Source organism: Lissotriton helveticus, chromosome 10, assembly GCF_964261635.1.
Source record: "Lissotriton helveticus chromosome 10, aLisHel1.1, whole genome shotgun sequence".
NCBI lineage: Eukaryota > Metazoa > Chordata > Amphibia > Caudata > Salamandridae > Lissotriton > Lissotriton helveticus.
In genome coordinates this window covers 240,462,348-240,480,218 of record NC_136071.1, presented here as the reverse complement: position 1 = coordinate 240,480,218, position 17,871 = coordinate 240,462,348, and the positions used below count along the sequence as shown (strand labels likewise).

Sequence of the window (17,871 nt, the reverse complement as noted above, 5' to 3'; positions counted from 1 at the left end):
TCAGTGGAAACCTATTTGCAAAGTTTGACTGGTCACCTCTCTGTTGCTTATTGTTATGTTTGCATATTAAACTAGTACTAATGAGTTGTAACCTATGCCCAGACAGCACTAACAAGTGTAAAAATGACAACACAATGAAGAACTATCAGAAAATGTGCTGCATTACGCCGCATAAGCTGTCTTTTCTTGCCTCATAATTAAGTCAACCCTGCCGCATAATTTGGCCCGCTCCTGTTGCATAATTTCAGTGGGCCCGATTGTAGGCAATACTCTGCCACTGACTGGGAACACAGTCCTCACCCTCCACTTTGTGCTAGGCAAGGCCATAGGTATCCAGAATGGGTCCAATTAGCCTACAGTACTCTTGCTCACAAACACCACGCATGCGTAACAATTGCCTTAGGCACAAACACGCTTAATACACAGTCGGATGTAAGCAGAAGGTTCTGGGCATTCACACAAAAGTGGAACTTTACAGAGGTTGACCAGTAGGCCACAATTTGAATGACCCAAATAAACAAGCATGATCACACTAAGGATTTTCTTTTTACTACGGATGCTGCCACCACAACTCTATGTGCTATATAAAATCCACTGACACTACTGAGGGCGAGCTTGATGATTCCATCCAAGACCTCTGACAGTCATGAACAGGCCCCGACTTCTGCACACACACTTAGATTAGTGTGACACCAGGGCAAAAATAAAAGCGTGGTTACCAGATATACTCAGGTAGGTACTTAGGGCAGGGGGACATATCCGAAGACCATACATGGGGAATTCTTGTACCAAAAGTCTACATTTGAGTGGGCTAGAAGAACAAGATGTACCATGCAGAGTGGCAGACCAACAGATTAATCCTCATATTACTGAATATTCCAAATTGTGTAATTTTTAAGGGCCAATTAGGAAATGTGCAGTGTATCCCTATAACCTTTTAATTCAAGAACACAATTATTCTGCTTCTCTTTCAAGCGATAAGAAGCATTTGGAAAGACAATAGGTCTCAGCAGTAAAAGGAGGAGTTATTGCCTTTGACACTACTTATTTACAGTGATAATTAAAAAATAGTTGTCAGCGTGTCATCGTAAATACGAAAACATGCGTCATAATGCATATTCATGCATAGGCGCCATATTGCAATTGGTTCCTAACAAAGAAAAGCCATTCCAAGGAGGCCACAGATGACAACACATGTATGCGAAAGCGTCTTGAAGCATGCATTGGTCGTGATGTATGCTTGCACATTATGGCATTCAAAGATGGCCAACAATGTGAACATATGCAGGAGCATACACTGTACCATATACTTTTAAGTGTGTTGTGATACACCATCAGCCATTTAGAATTTACCCTTCCAACATAGCTGATGGGCATTTCAGAACAGTAAATAATTTAAAGTAAAAAAAAACTTTGCAGCAGTGTCAAAATGGGAGGCCCCTAGACCAGGAGGGCCCATGGGGTCGCCTATGCTACACATATTATTGCAGGGGTGAATATTAAAATCGCCCAATAGGACGCACTCGTCATTAGTGTTTTTATCTTGACCGACAAAGTAAAAAAGATTCCAGGGTGGCAATATGGTCATTACCATTTTCCCTGTTCCAGGAATTATAAAAATTAATAAAGAAGGTTTCCTGCTAAGGGAAACCTCCCTTTCCACAATTAAAAGAGTTGGTGAGCTACTATTGATTATTTTTAAAGCCCCCTTACGTTTTAATGAAAAAAGGAGAATAAGACCTCCCTTGGCTCTACCGGTGATGCTAGGGACTGCCGGAACGGCAAAGCTTGTAAAACCATCCAACCAGAAGCCAGGGAAGGTGTCCCATGTTTCCTGCAGTGCTATGATCTCGTGGCTGATGACAAAGCTAACCCATGCATCATCTCCTCTTTTTGATCTGACCCCAGCCACGTTCCAACTAAGGATTTTACAAGCTATATCCTCATCGGAAATGGGAGCCCCAACCGTGGGAGCAGGCCTCATATCCGCCAGTCAATCAAATTCTTCTAGACCCGACAGAGGGGCAAAACGATTACTCAAGACCAGCCCGCAACCCACAACGGGGCTAAATACTGGATGGGGAATAGGTACCAGGTCTACAGTGTCTGTCCTTAGGGTATTAATGCGATCATGCACCTCTGAACATATCCCTCCTGGTGCTGGGATCAACCCCCGCCTCCGTGTTGGTAGTCGATGGTCACCATGAGACTTTACTGAGGGGGATAAAAATAACCCAAGGGGACTGGTCTCAGTTGGTCTCTTACTGATATGTGTGAGCCGTCCCAGAACAGTCTATCTGCCAAATTGGCCTTGTCAAAATTGATTAAGACACAGTCCCCCTGGACGGACTTCGAGCACCTCCCTATCCAGCCCACCCTCCTTGCAAAGATGATCCTGTTGGAGATGATAGCCCCGTTGCAAACATCGTCACACCAGGAACGAGCCCTTGCCATGAGGTCTGGGACGGATTCAAGCTCTCCCTCTATAAGTGGGGGGACCCCAGTAAGGATGGCAACAAGTGGGGCAGCTTCAGGTGGTAGATCCAGGTTGACCTGACTAGGTCTTACCCTTTTGTTAATTGGAGCGTTAGGTTGTTCAATTAGGCAGGCGGGAGTGTTAAGGTGTGGTAAAATTACCTCCAAACCTTTATGGGAGGTTATGGGATCCCTTGACCTATCGTTAACTTTGACTTGCGCCACCTCACTGTAAAGTGGTCCCGGTTCCCCTGTTTTGACCCCCTCATTACCACTTTTACCGTTCCCTTCGGGCCCCGCATTATGCACATTCTCGCAGCGCCTATGCCTCTGAGAACGAAGTTTTCTATACTTCAAAACGCATCAAGCATGAAAGGTGCAACGAACTGCTAATTTTTATCGACATGTTGGAGAAGTTCTGCACCATTAAAGGCTTTGAGTCAACTCTGGCACTTCAGCCTCTTCCTGTCACCATCCTGTATCAGGAAGGTGGATGTGAATCTGGTCAAAAAACATTTCATGGAAAGGGCCAGATTAGCCAGGGAGGAAAGGGAAATGTTGAAACCCACTGTGCGATACCATTATATGCTATTAGGTTCTACCTCACTCGAGCAATACCTTAGGACTGTCACAAAGCCATTTCATAGGTTTTTATTGGTAAAGTTTAGATTTAATTTGATTCACTTTTATTTGGGCAATTATCCAACTTGGGTCAAACCAGATTTAGCCACCCCTTGCACTTGTGACCAGTTTTGAACCCAAGACACAATGCATTTTGTAATGTTTTGCGGGCTCTTCTCGGACATCAGAAAAAAATACCTGCTGCCTATCTTGAAGGAGGCTGGCTTTACGCAAGTGAGGCCGGCATTAGTTTTCCTCCAGTCTTTGAGCAGCGTCCGCATCACATTTTGTGTGGCTAATTTCTTAGTGGCAAAAAGGTCATAGTTGAGCGGCTGCACTCCTTCCCTTAATTAATTTCTCTCGTAATCTACTCATTCAGTGAAGTGCGTGCGAACAGCAGCTGTGGAGCGCCTCGTCACAGCTCAGTTACCAACTAATACTCAAATTGGGCACAACTCTCCTGTACCCGACTGTTGCACTGCGATTTAGGAAATCATTCCTTCATGTAATGCTTTCTCCATCGTTATCTACTTTTCCACATTAATCCAATCTTTTAAGTCATGCTTCGTATTTCATATTTCATCACAACGGAGACAGCATGTTTGCGCTTTGAATATTTTATTCATCATTTTCAAGTGCTAGGCGTTGCCTATCCAGGCTTTGACGACGGCATGTGAAGTCAAACATGTTTTAAACAGTGGTTTTGTAACACAGCACATTCCCAATGCATTTCGAATTTTTACAATTCTTCGTCAGGGGTTAACTGCAAGTAAAAATAAAAAAACAATTAAGCTAGCTACTCGACCATTGTACTGGTGTATAAACACAGAATCTTTACTCTGAACTCTACCCTCATCCAAAAGAGACTGAAAACACTAAAATACACTCCCTGAGACTTCCCTTCATGCTCAAAACTGAAAACAATAAAGTATTATCCCTAAGACTAAAACCTCCCTTCGTGCTCATAACCTTCACAACTCTCAGCCTATGCAATGAATCACATCTCCCTCCCAATTAGACAGTTTCCGTGAAACTACGAGCCTCCCTTCTCCTTCATTTACCTTATCTGCTTTCTAAACACAAAGGAGGAACCCTACTATTTAACAATAGGGACAGGGTAAGTAAGTGCAAAAGTAAGAAAATGTCCCTCAGAGACTAATTCTTAGAGTTATGTCTTTACAGGAGCAGATGACTATAAAATCATCTATTGATTTATAGCAGTTCAGACAGTTATTACAAGCAGATGCAATCAATCACAGGTCACAACAGCAAATCATTGTCAAATAAAATAAGAGTTACTCTGAAGATAAAAACATGAACACATTTTATTATATTATTTCATACATTTGATTCAGAGTAGCTAGATTAAAATGTCACATGTGTACATATGTTACAAGATTCACAACTATCAAATGATCAGTGCAATGTTTACAAACAAAGGTTAAAAACCAGTCACAATAAAATTACAAATAAAAATCAAAGTAAAAAACAAGAAAACATTCGCCGACGCAGCGTTTCAGTGTTTTTCTTATTATGTACACCTTCTTCAGGACTGTTTTCTCTATAAGTACAAAGTTGAATGTCGATAACTTTTCTATGTCAAAACTAGAAAGGCAATTCTTTTTATCATTGAATTTTGTCTATGAATTTATTTTCTCCGTCCAAAGTTAGATGACCCTATAATGAGGGAATATTCAAAAATGGACGTCCGTCTGTGGGTGCCACCGAGGTATTTGGAAATATATACAAAGCACTTCAAGGAGAAATGAGCCGGGCAGAAATAATCGTCTGCCGACAATTCGCTGAGAATGGCGACTGGATTCCTTCTCTCTCCCTCACTTTATAATTTTCATTCTTTGATAATCAGGCCGGCCTCCCTGCACCCACACGGAACAAGATATTTTTCAGTAAACCTTTACCTTATCTGCGCCACAAACGGTAGCATGGTCTCATGTTGCTTCCTCATAACAGAAACTCGAGTGGTGTTTGCGCCTCCGAGCTTGCACCCCAAGGTTTAAAGTTTAACTTTCGAAGGATTCATCATCACGGAGACAGAGAAAATAACACCTTAAGTGGATTGTTTCAATTACAATGACTGATAAAATCCATATTGGAATGAAGAGACAGTTGAAATATGTTGCTTGAACATTTTCGCCGAATATTTTGTTTACACCAAATGTGTTTCTTTCTCCTTTTTTGAAGCAGCATTTGTATTTATCCTTGCAATACGTTTGGTTTACATCACTGTAGAACTGTAAGGGGTGGAGATCACCATTGATTGAGCACACATTTTTAACTATGGAATAGGGCAGTATGGGAGATGTAGTTTTCTGTTATGGCACACACTAGAAAAAGGGAGGGGCTGAAGTGAAACACAGCATGATGGTTTACAGGTGCGACAGTTTTTCTTTATATAACGGCAAGAGCGTGAGGAAAACACCACTCGAGTTTCGAGCTCGAGTGATGTTTTCGAGCTAATTATTCCGTTTTCATGCACGCTGGGATCTGTAGTTTTTTACTGCCAATAACACCCTCCAGTGGGTTTGTCCACCGCACTCCATTTGGGACCCCTTTTCCAGCCCTCCAGTGGGCTTCAGGAAGGGGTCTTGCATGCCTAAATTAATTCACTTGGTGTGCCCTTTAGGATGTGACATTACACCTCCATGGGACCCTCGTTGTTCACAGGAGGTGCGTCGTCCCCACGGCCGGTGGCGCCGCGATTATGTCTTTACCACAAAGTCCCTCAGATGTAGGACCGCACTCCACACCAGATCTGTTCACAAAACTTTTATTCGGCCGTGGAAGATCGCACCGCTCAAGGAATATGTGAGACCTCGGAAGATGGAATTATCCTTTCCAGGATGGCTCAGCAGCGCTACGATCTATGAAGGCAGTGTTTCACTTCGAGACCCACTGGAGGGTTCACTATTGTGTCCTTTATTATCGTGGTAAATGCAGAAACCCACTGAAGGGTAAAGAATTGTTGGGGAAATGAACTGCATGTCCCAGTGTGCAACGGAGTAACAAACCACTATGGGAGGCACACCGGAGGCCTATAAAATTAATGAGCACATAGGGGACTGCGTTCGCCATGACTTGCTGCATCTATACGAATTACCTTTGAAGAAGCATGAAGCTTTGAAACGCGTCAGTAACAGGACTTAAAAAATAGAGGTGAAAGTCTGCCTTTATTTGCAAATTAAAGTTTGAACTTTACTGCTGGAGAGTGAGTCTTCAATACAGGGCAGCTTTGGAAACAATAAATCACGGCGGTTCCGGCCGTGGAAGATCGCACCGCTCAAGGAATATGTGAGACCTCGGGAGATGGAAATATCCTTTCCAGAGTGGCTCAGCAGCGCTACGTTCTATGAAGGCAGTGTTTCACTTCGAGACCCACTGGAGGGTTCACTATTGTGTCCTTTATTATCGTGGTAAATGCAGAAACCCACTGAAGGGTGAAGAATTGTTGGGGAAATGAACTGCATGTCCCAGTGTGCAACGGAGTAACAAACCACTATGGGAGGCACACCAGAGGCCTATAAAATTAATGAGCACATAGGGGACTGCGTTCGCCATGACTTGCTGCATCTCCACGAATTAGAAGAGTGTACTTTCCAATTACCTATTTTTGTGCCCTGATGAAGTTCTGTCTTCGAAGGAACAAAACGTGTTGGCTGTTTTGCATGCTATGAAGATTCATCAAAATAAATAATAAAGGATTTAAAATTTGAAAACATATCTCAGACCTACTCTTGTGTCTTTTTGGGGATGGAATATGTGCACCACATATAAAGTATAAAAATGAGGATGGACTAGGTACTAGACTGCAGCTATTTAAAAGTTACCTTTAAATGCCTATTTACTTTAACAGATATTTTTCACAATCAATATGGGATACCTAATACCTTTACCATAACTTTTTATTCTAAACAATTAGGTTTATAACATTTTTGAATGGCTGGTCACAGTACCAAACTCAGATCTACTGTGATGGCCATAAGCTTTCCCACAAGGCAACCATTGGGTATACCGAAATACTATTATAAATCTGTATAAAATAAAGTTGTCAAAACAATAAAAACCCTACTAATACAGCCAAATAAGTATTACTTACCATACAGCAAATTTTCTGCCCCATGGTTTGTTCAGGTGGGTCATCAACCCCAAAACCATTGCCTACTGTGGTAATCTGCATGATTTCATGTAACAAAATACATGCCTATAAGCTTTAGCACAGTGTAAGATCAATCCACTCTTAAAAGGTTATTGTCTTTAACACAAGTTTTCCACAATAAGTAAATGAGACCTACAAACTTTGTAATACATTTTCATTATAAACAGATCACACCAAAGGAATCTGACATAGCTTTTCCCAGTGAATCGATAAGGCCTCGAGCCTTTACAGCTGCCTTGACAACACACGCCTAATAAAGGGTTCAAGAGCTGACAACCATCAGGTATACATTTATAAAATTGAAAATACATACAAATGTACATTTGGCAAAACAATGTACAGCCCCTCTCAGTAGGGTCCCAACAAGAATCATCACAGTATAAATCTACTCCCAGGGTTTGTCTGATAAGGTGACCAACACAGTGCTTAATTAGTGAAATATTAAGTGCCAGGACTCTGACCAGGAGGCCACTGCAACTTGCACCACCCATCGCCCTTTTCATGGATGCCAAAACAACTACTAACCATCTCTCTCGCATGTAAATGCGACATTTCAGATTATTCCAGGTCCCCGAAGCTAAAGGAATTGCAGGCGAGGCAGGTATTGGCACTATTTAATGTATATTGTATTCCTAAACAACCGTTGTCCTGCTCATCTCTAAATTAGGTGAGCAGCGCCACCATGTGGTAGACTGTTCTAAATATGCTGTTGACAATTAGGTGCCGGTGCCAAGCACCGGAAACCAATTTGCCGGTGCTGAGCACCGGAAAGCACCGGCTCAAATGAAGCACTGGAGCAACATCAAAACCCTTGCCTACTATGATAACCCGTCAGATCACATGTAACCATATCCCTTTCTTCAGCTTGTAAAATAATGTGGTAACAATCCACTATTAGAGGCTACATGCTTAAATATATGCTTTTTACTATAAATGAACCAGGCTTACTGCCTTTGTCATTTGTTTTCATAATAAACAGACCAGGCCTATGGAATCTGGCATAACATTTTCCTGTACAGCAATCAAGCATATAGCTGTTATTAATGGCTTTTCAACAGAACCAGCACATCCTAATGTACTAAGCATAAACGTTGTCACTCGGCAGCCATCTGGTATACAGTCATAAAATTGCAAATGTATACAAAATTACAACTGGCAAAACAAAATACTATCTCTCCTAACAGGGCTTAACATGGAATCTCACAATGCAAATCTTCAATACACATGGTTTGTCAGAGGGTGTAACTAACACCAAAACCTTTGTCTACTGAGGTAATCTATGAAATTGCATGTAAAAAACACAATTATCTATAGATTTTAAATTCAGAGTAATGATAATTCAACCTTAAATGCCAACTGACTTTACTATATGCTTTTCGCAAGCAATATTTCAGGCCTACTGCCTTCAATGTAAAATTTCATAATAAACAATCAGGCCAAGAGCCTTTATCATTGGATTGTCACTATAATCAAATCAAGCTTAATATATTGAGCGTAAGCTTTCTACAAGGCACTTTGTCACTCGGCAGCCATTAGGTATACAGTCATAAAATTGCAAATGTATACAAAATTACAGTTGGCAAATCAAAATATTATATCTCCTAAGAGAACCAAACAAGGATTACTGTAGTGCATTGCTTGCATCTCCACAGTTTGTGCAGGCAGTTCACCAACACCAAATCCTTGCCTACTACGGTAATCTGTGAGATTCCATTTAACAAAATGTCTGCCTACGTGCTTTAACACAGTGTGATGACAATCCATCCCTAAAAGAAGATTTGGCGCAACGTTCAGAGCGGTTGACTTTAGAACTGAAGAACCAGGTTTGAGACTCAGTGTTGGCTGAGCATCCTGTAACTCTAGGCAAATCAGTTCATCTTCCTGTACCTAAAAAACAAACAAAAAAATGTGTTTTAGGTCTCGCCCAAGCAGCGCATGCGCTGTCTCTTAGAGACATGCTATATCCACTTTGTGGGCTTACTGTCGGCCCATTGCTTTTGATTTGTTTCTTCATGCGTCTTTCCAAAAAGCTTTCCTCTGTGTGGGCAATCTGTGTTGTCTGTCCCACCTTTTTGTGTCTTGCCCCCTCCCATTTAGCAATTGTCTATTACTTGTATCTTTTCACTTTTGTCTATTGCAGTTCGTGTATGCGCACTATTTTTCCATTTCTTTCAGCCCGTGTTTTGGGAAGGTTCCCTTTTCTTACTTTGTAGTGTTGTTGCTCCTACATCCGTTTCTGTAAGCAGCCCTGTAAATCTTGTCCTTATCTCGTCACATTTGCTGTTTTCCGAGAGTGACTGTTCCATCCACCCACTCCTCCCTCAGCGCTGCTTGCCACCTCCATCATCAGCCGCTCTATCAGTTTCCTCCCCCCTGATTCCCACTTTTGCTTCCCGGCCCCTCGTTACAACTGCTTCCAATGGAGTGCTACACCCAAACTTGAGACCGCCAAAAATCACACAGAGACACAATGTATTAAAAATAATTATCGCAACCATATATGCAAGCCCAAAATGTTATAGCTATGTATTTTATAAAACTAACAGTTTACTTTTGTCTATTTCAGTTTGTGTAGGCGCATTATTTGTTTTATTTCTTCTAACCCGTGTTATGGGAAGGTTCCCTTTTGTTTCTTTGTAGTGTTGACGCTCCTAGCACATTTTCTGGGAACAGCCCTATAAATCTTGTCCTTATCTTGTTACATTTGCTGTTTTCTGAAGGCGCCTGTTCCATCCACCCTCCCTCATCGATGCTTTGCCCCTCCATCGTTGGCCGCTCTTTTTGTCTCCTCCTCTCCGAGTCCTTCTTTACCTTCCCGGACCCCATTGTTAGAACTGCTCTCAATGGAAAGCTACATGCACATATGAGACTGCCAATCATCACACAAAGGCCCAAAACATTAACAATAATTATTACAATATATGCAAACCCTAAACGTTATAGCTATGTATTTTATAAAAAGGAACCGTCAGTATAGTGTCTTGCGGCTACCCCACGTGTTTCAAAAGTTCAGGAGCAAATAAAGCAGTTGTGCAAGCAGTCTACATCATCGTCTTCGTGCTGCGTCAGGTGGCTCAAGTTCGCAGATGGGTTGTACAGGGACGATGCTGCAAGAGGTGATTGATTTACAGACACTGATTCATGCTTTTACGTCAAACCGCATGAGCAATACTCCACAAACCAGCTACCACTTCTAATTTATGTTGTGATGCCTCTGCCTTGACAATATACAGAGCTCCGCTGCCTTTCAATTAGTTACCTTATAAAAATAAGTTCTGGACTGAATGGAGGCTAAAATAAGACCCTCTCCTACTGAAAGAACAAAGCCTCTGTGTGTTGTGCTAAAATGACTTAACAAAAGAATGTGCTATAGCTTTCTGAACACATGCCAAAGGGAGCTTATGTAATCTGCAGAGATGGTTTCCAATGCCATTGAGGTAGTGCAGGCATTAATGTTTCAGCTGGCTAACATCGACAAACAAGCATTTGCAATGCAATAGGACCCGCATTTATGAGAGTTTTAGCTATTGGCATTGTAACTGACAATGCCTTTTATTTATATGTTGTTTTTAAAACAGATAAATAAAAAAGGCATTGTCATTTACAATGCCAATAGCTTTGACCTATTGCATTTCAAATGCTTTTGTGCTATTAAAATTTTAAAAAGCGTTAGGAGAGAACGTGTCCTGCCTGCATCAGAAGGCAGGACAAAGCTAGTTGAGAAAATAGTGCTCGGAGGCTGTAATTAAAGCCTACCGAGATACAACACACATAACGGGGGTGTCGCCATCTGAGGTAAGAAAATGAGACAAGGCAGTACTAAGGAGGGACTACTAAGCCTATTGACCAATGAACATTCACAGTTTACAGTGGCCAATGACACAAGCCAATAAACAATATGGGCGGTGGAGAGTAGGCGGAGCTTCAAGTCCCTACCTGAATACAGCATGCCTCACAGAGCAGCGCTGCCCAGGCTTGAACTAAAAACATTTGCAAAGCCAATAGGTCTACTGAGGCAGACAAAATATCCAATGTACCTCACTTAATCAGCAAAACATTCAAAACTATTTTGTGAACACAAACAATCTACACTTACTATCCACACAACTACTGCAGAATAGAAAAAATTTAAATAGAACCTCTTGCAAAAGGGAGACCTATTGGCTCTTCTAATGTTTGGTGTGTAATGTAACTAGTGCTCATGTAAACCGCTTCAATACCTAGGGTCGAGTTTGTGCTATATAATACTGCAAAAAAACAAAAAGCCTATTGTCTTTAACACATGCTTTTCACATTGAGTATGTCAGGCTTACTTGATTTGTTATGATGTTTCATAATAAACAAATCAAACTATGAAATCTGGCCTGACTTTTCCCAATGAAGCCTATACAGTTTACCTTTGGCTTTATACTTTCCCCACAAAGTCCTATTCAAGGGCACATAAATTGATAATAATCATCCACACAGTTATAAAATTACACATATGTAGAAAAATGCAGCTTGCAAAACAATAGACATAACTGAGTAACACAGAAGTGAATCAAACAATATCTGCCCCACATCCCACCAGAGTGAACTCCTTACATTACTGTGCTGGAAAACGATCCTAAAATAGAGCACTAACTGTCCGAATCACATGCCTCCGTAACAAATAAAGTGGCATACTGGATATGGAAACACTCCAGATGGACCTGTGAGCTTTCAAATGATATTTTCACAACTAGAAAAGTCTCTTGGGCTGGCCTATTACCCACATCCTTGCAAGGTGACTGTGTGATAGTCCGTTTTAGAAGACCAAGCATAGTCCGGGCTTTACTACATTCTCTCAGCCACACTGCCTCATTCTCGGATGGCATCAGAGCCATCCCCCTGGGCTTCTTCTAACCCCCTGAGTCTCACAGCTTCTGGTCAATGCCTATAACAATCCAGAACCAGATATTGGAAACAGCAATATGGCATCCCACCACTCCCACTTTAACCCCCCTTTAGCTTTATTTAATAGGTTTGGTGTTTTGTCCCCACTAAAACAATTGGACTGACTACCTCACGGGGTAGCTCCAACCACAGCGACACCTAAATGCCTTAGAACAGCAGTATGTAACCAATGGGGCATTAATGACCATCCTATGGGGGCGGAGTCTCTGAGTTTAACCTTGTGGAACGAGGCTGGCCTGCACACCAAATTGGAGGCTCCAAACTGGCTTAATGTAGTTGACCATCACCAAATAGTTTGTCGAAAGACAGTTATTGGACCTGACTCATGTAAATGGGTTTGTCACCTACCACGTCGCAGCCACCCCCTCGAAGTCAGGCCGAGCTAAAGGGGGCCTAGTTACTTTCATATCTGTTTTTTTGGTTGGTTGCACAGTATCCGAGAAGGTTATCACACCATTCTACCATATCCTTATGATTACCTTGCAGAAGCCATTTGATTTGGTACTTGTAAATGTTTAATATAATATATTTGATCATGCAGAAACTAAAGTTGTGGATAGTATAGAGGATGCCCTGCATAAGATCTTAAGTGATCACACAAAGGATGTATCAATTATTTGAGTAGGTGATTTTAACATTGAAATGTGTATCTTTGGAGAATATTCAATATGTGGAATCAATGATTAATTTAATCAGCCCCTCACAAATTTTAAACACAAGCCTTATGGTGACTCACTAAACAGAGTGATCCTTGCAAACAATTTAATTTTTGCATCAGAGTAATGCACGCAGAGTGCACCAAAGCTCCCGACATTTATATGTCCCAGTTCAGGTTCTACAATACATCATGGTTTCATTTCTGACATCATTGCTTATGACAGATAAAGTTGTGGCATTGTGTGTAAGTGACCACAACCTGCTCATATTGGAGCTTAAGATACCCCTAGATAAGGTCACACTGAAAATCCCTCAACCCCAGATAGAGTATGGCAGGAATAAAGGACTATCTTATAAATGGGAGGAAAATTATAAGATGCCATCCCATAGATATCTTCTTATGGACAATGAAGCAGAAATAGACATGGTCCTCCAAAAAAAAGCAAACCTGACAGCAGTAATAACTGCATACACCAGGCTGAATAATTATATGGCAGACAGATTAACTAAGGGTGTAGCAAAATCCAGTCACAATTCAATGGAGTTGATGGAACCTGTTCTAAAGCCCATGGACTCTTAAAGCTTGAGCTAAGTGAATGACCACGAGACCAGCCAGGAGTAATCCAGGCTAGGAACATTCACAAAGAAACAACTCAAAAATATATATATATAAAGGTAAAGGCTTGGGAAGATCTTAGGATTGTAAGTGAGATGAAAGACTCCTGAGCTTTTTGGCAAACAGTAAACTCCATGAACCCCCTGGGCGAGACCATCCAAACAATGGATTGTGTTATCCCAAGCAAAGACTTTGTGGCCCATTTCTCTAAAGTCTTTGGACGAAAAGAGCAGACTCTGAATGCAGGCCCTAACACAATAGTGATCTGTGATCCAACTGCCACCCTGGAAATAAGCAGCTCAATTAAAGTGCTGGATGTAATCTTAGCTATAGAGAACAGTCCCCCTGGGAAAGCCAAAGACCCTGACAGAATCCCCTCAGACCTCTTGAAATCTCTCCCACAGTTCTGGGCAACCTTAATTACACGTGTTATAAAAAGCACAATTACAGGCCCCCTTGTTAAGACCTGGCAGGAGGCTATAATCGTCCCTATTATCAAAAAAGGAGATAAGAGTCAGTCTCACTGTTATCGCCCGATGTCCCTTCTAGATGGCACAGTTAAGACCCTAGGAAGGGCACTGCTGGCCAAATTGGAAAGCTGGGCTACAGAGTCACATGGGCTCTCAGACATACAGTTTTGTTTTCGTCCAGGTTGGGTCACTATTGAACTATCTTTAACCGCATTGCGGCGGCGGCTTTTCCCGCTGTGCGAGGTAATTTTAAAAATACCGCGTTACATGACGAGCTCAGCTCGTCATGAGCGCACGGCAGGTTACGCTCATGACGAGCTGAGCTTGTCATCAGCCTGGAAGGGGTTAATGATTTCCCTGATCATCCAGAAGTATACTAAGGCCAAAATAGGATGTGTCTATCTTACATTTTTGGACTCACCATATGCCTTTGAGATGGTAGACCAGACAAAGTTGTGTTCCATAATGCTAAAATTACGCATTGACAGCGCAATAATCTCCCTACTCAGTAGGCTACATGAACATGCCAGAGTACGGTATAGTAGGAACGAGATTTATCCGAGGACTTTCCATCAATCACTGGAGTTAAACAGGGATGTGTCTAGGCACCTTTTCTCTTTCTGATTTATATTAATCCTCTGGGTGAGCACCTGATAACGGCTGGGAAGGACCTGCCACAGATCAACAAGAGAGAAATTCCTGTGCTGCTTTATGCAGACGACGCCGTTCCAATTTATGTATATTTTAACCGGAAATTTCTCTTGAACGTAAGAGCCATGCAATTCCAAAGAGCAGTTGATGCAGTTTTTAGATTCTTCAAAAGACTGTGGCACAACCCATCTACAGAAATGCTTTGTATTTTTAAAAGTAAATGTGTGCCTGTTCCCACAGTTTGCGCAGGCATGGGGGTATATTAGTGGCAATTCCCTACAAATTGTGGAGAATACGTTTATAAGAACACTCCTTGCAGTTACACCTTCTACCCCGACAGCCTTTTGCCACAAAGAGGTTGGGCTTGATTATATGGTAGATCATATTGAGCTACAACCACTTTTGTTATGGCACAGAATCTGGAAAAACCCAGAAGCCCATCTATTCAGAACAATCTTACAGGATTTTCTGAAGCTGCACAACTGTCTGGATATTCTGTGGCTTAAGTACATTGAAACGAGTTATGAAAGTCTTGGTGCCCCAACATTTTATCTTTACCCGGATAGTTTGTTGACTATTCCCCTAACTCAAACTAAAGCACTCTGTAATCAAAAAGTAAAAAAGCCATGGGCACAGACTAGAGTGGGAGGGTTAGAAAACACCCTTAGGATTTTCCTGCATGCTCCACACTCTACTTACAGGTCATTTAAATGAGAGGCACAAGTTCCTTCTGACAAGGTTTTGTCTCCAAACTATACACTTTCTGCTAGCTTTCCCAGTAAAAGGCAAGTGCTTTTCGATTCTTCCTTGCTGTCATTGTGAATTTCCAGCAGAACAAAGCATTTTGCACTTTTTTCACATTTTACACTGCACAATGAGGGCGGTTTCTTCGACTTATACTACAAACATTAAAAACCCGATCTCATGCCGCGGCCTTTGCTTATTTGCACTGCTCTGGAAATGAAACCGTTATACCTGCTGTTTTAAATTGCATATTAAGTGCTATAAAGGTACGATCTTATTATCGAACGATTTTCTTATTGCACAAAAGTCTTTTAATACAGTTTTTATTCCTTTTAACAAATGTCTCTCTCAATTTTATGAAGTTTAATACGGTATGTGGTTTTCTTTTATATGCTCTGAGTTCTATGGGTCAGTTGAGCCAAATAAAGTATTTGATGATGAACACACAACCACTTTCACCAGGTCCTAACAAGAATCATCATAATGAAAACGGGAAGGCATTGTCAGAGTGGCTGGCCAGTGCTAAAACCCCTTCCTACCACACCAAACAATGAAGATTACATGTAATAAAATACCTGTTTAAAGCCTGTAACATAACCAACATGTGGGCGGGACAACATCCCTCTCTCGGGTATTACGCCTGAAATCTTTTTTCTTTTAAGGTTGATCCAGTGCTTAATTTGCAAGAAAATAAGTGCCACTGCTATTGTCAGGACGCCACTGCACCTTGTACCACACATTGCACCTGCCAGCGCCACCAATGTTAGTGACAACACAAGTACTAACATTATCACTCCTACAAGTGTTACAGTTCGGACTATTTCAGGCCCCCACAGCTATAAGAATGGTTTAGGTGGCAGGCAATATTCAATTTTAATGTATATTGAGTTAATAATTAATTGTCGTTGTAGTCATCTCTAAATAAGCAAGGCAGCGCCACCTTGTGGCAGACTGTCATAAGTGCGTGCTGACAATTAAGTGCCCGTGCCGAGTCCCAGAAACCACTTGCTCAAATTAAGCACTGGGTTCAGGGCACAAGTCCTAAAAAAAGAAGTGGGGGACGCTGACGTCATGACAGGAAGTGACATAATGATAGGTGGCTTGCACCATCAGACTCATTGCCTATCCTCACTGACACCTTAGATGCGATTGCATCAGAGAAGCCAGCGCGTGAGCAGCATTCTGAATGAGCTCCGATCTCGCCCCAGAGATGCCAAAGAGTGAATGTGTGGCTTCATTTGCTCCAGTTATCGAGCTGCTGGTAAAATAAGTGGGGGACGCCGTCCACCCACGTGGTACCCCGACTCGAGCCCTGACTGGGTTGATCATATTAGGTCTTGCGACAGCTGCACTGTCAGGTCAGACCTAAAAAAATTAATCTTCTCTATTCAGCAGTAGAAGACTACAACTCTGAACACCAAGACTGAAATGCTCCTGGGCAGGAAAAACACAGGTATAGGGAGGAAATACATTGAATCATGAGCTGAGATAGACAACAAAGCGATCCTATGAAAGTAGCTGACCCAAAGCCCACTTTAAGCATATGTAATGTACTGGAAACAATGGTTTGCGAAAGACAGATAAAACTGTCTATAGCCAAGACCGCTTATAAAGCATGAAAAGGAGTCATATAGCTACCTCAGACCACCCTAGAACTTAACTTTTAAGTGGGATAGTCCCTATGAATTTTCAAAAAAGTTGGTTTTCGCCAACGACAGAAAAGATGTGAAATAAATAATATTTTTTCCGCTCAAGCCTGGGAAAACTAAAACTTATGGGGCGCTTTCCACTACTTACACGGACCTTCCATGAATTCAGCCTATATCCACCTTCGGTTGTTGATCTGTCAACATATGTCATATGACAGTAAATGTAAGACTTCCGGGTCGCTTTGTAACCAATCCCACGCAGTTGCCTGTGGATAGGAGGGGGCGGGATACAGCGAATGCAGGGTGACCTAGGATTGGAGGATTGGACGCAGCATAGCCAATCCTAGTGCTTCGCACATAGCTCAAAAGTGCGGATTGGCTGTTTGAGTTGGCGTGTGTTTCTTCTGTCCAGAGCTGGGAGCCGAAAATGGACAGTGTTCAGTTAGAAGCAACCTGTGCTTGTTTGGAGGACAAGTACTGATTGGGACCGACCAGGCTAGGTGGCTGATTGCCGTTCTCAATGGAAGGATAATAGGGAGGGGTAGGATGAGAAGGAGTGAAGATCTTTGCACAAAAAGCTGTCCGGGCGAAACCCCTGCTAATATTCCCAAACACATACCCTCGCTGATTTATTTATTTATGCGATTTTATTTAGCGCGTAAGTTACCAGAGCCGTCAGAGAGCTTTACATTAGAGCGCGGAATGTTACATGAGAAGGTTTGGAGTAACAATGTAGTAGGGGACCAAACTCATGGTTATTACGGTTACTCAGGGTGAGAGTTACGTATCTATAAGATTACATATTATATTACAGGTAATATGTTTAGCAGGTTACACAGAGAAAGAATACATATTTACAGAGATAAATACAAGTTGTTA

The 17,871-nt window shown here is 41.8% G+C and overlaps 1 protein-coding gene across 3 annotated transcripts in view; it reads right to left on the bottom strand.

The window, feature by feature from the left end:
- Nucleotides 1-17,248, bottom strand: part of FLCN (folliculin) — a 205,488-nt gene extending 188,240 nt beyond the window's left edge. Inside the window, exon 1 of one of the 3 annotated variants that reach the window (XM_078665222.1) lies at nt 17,147-17,248. The gene's annotated coding sequence lies outside the window, so the exon portion shown is untranslated. Of the gene's footprint in view, nt 1-6,718; nt 6,783-17,140 lie in introns of those variants that run through there. The other 2 variants (XM_078665221.1, XM_078665223.1) reach the window with 2 other exon arrangements.
- Nucleotides 17,249-17,871: the final 623 nt, after the last annotated feature.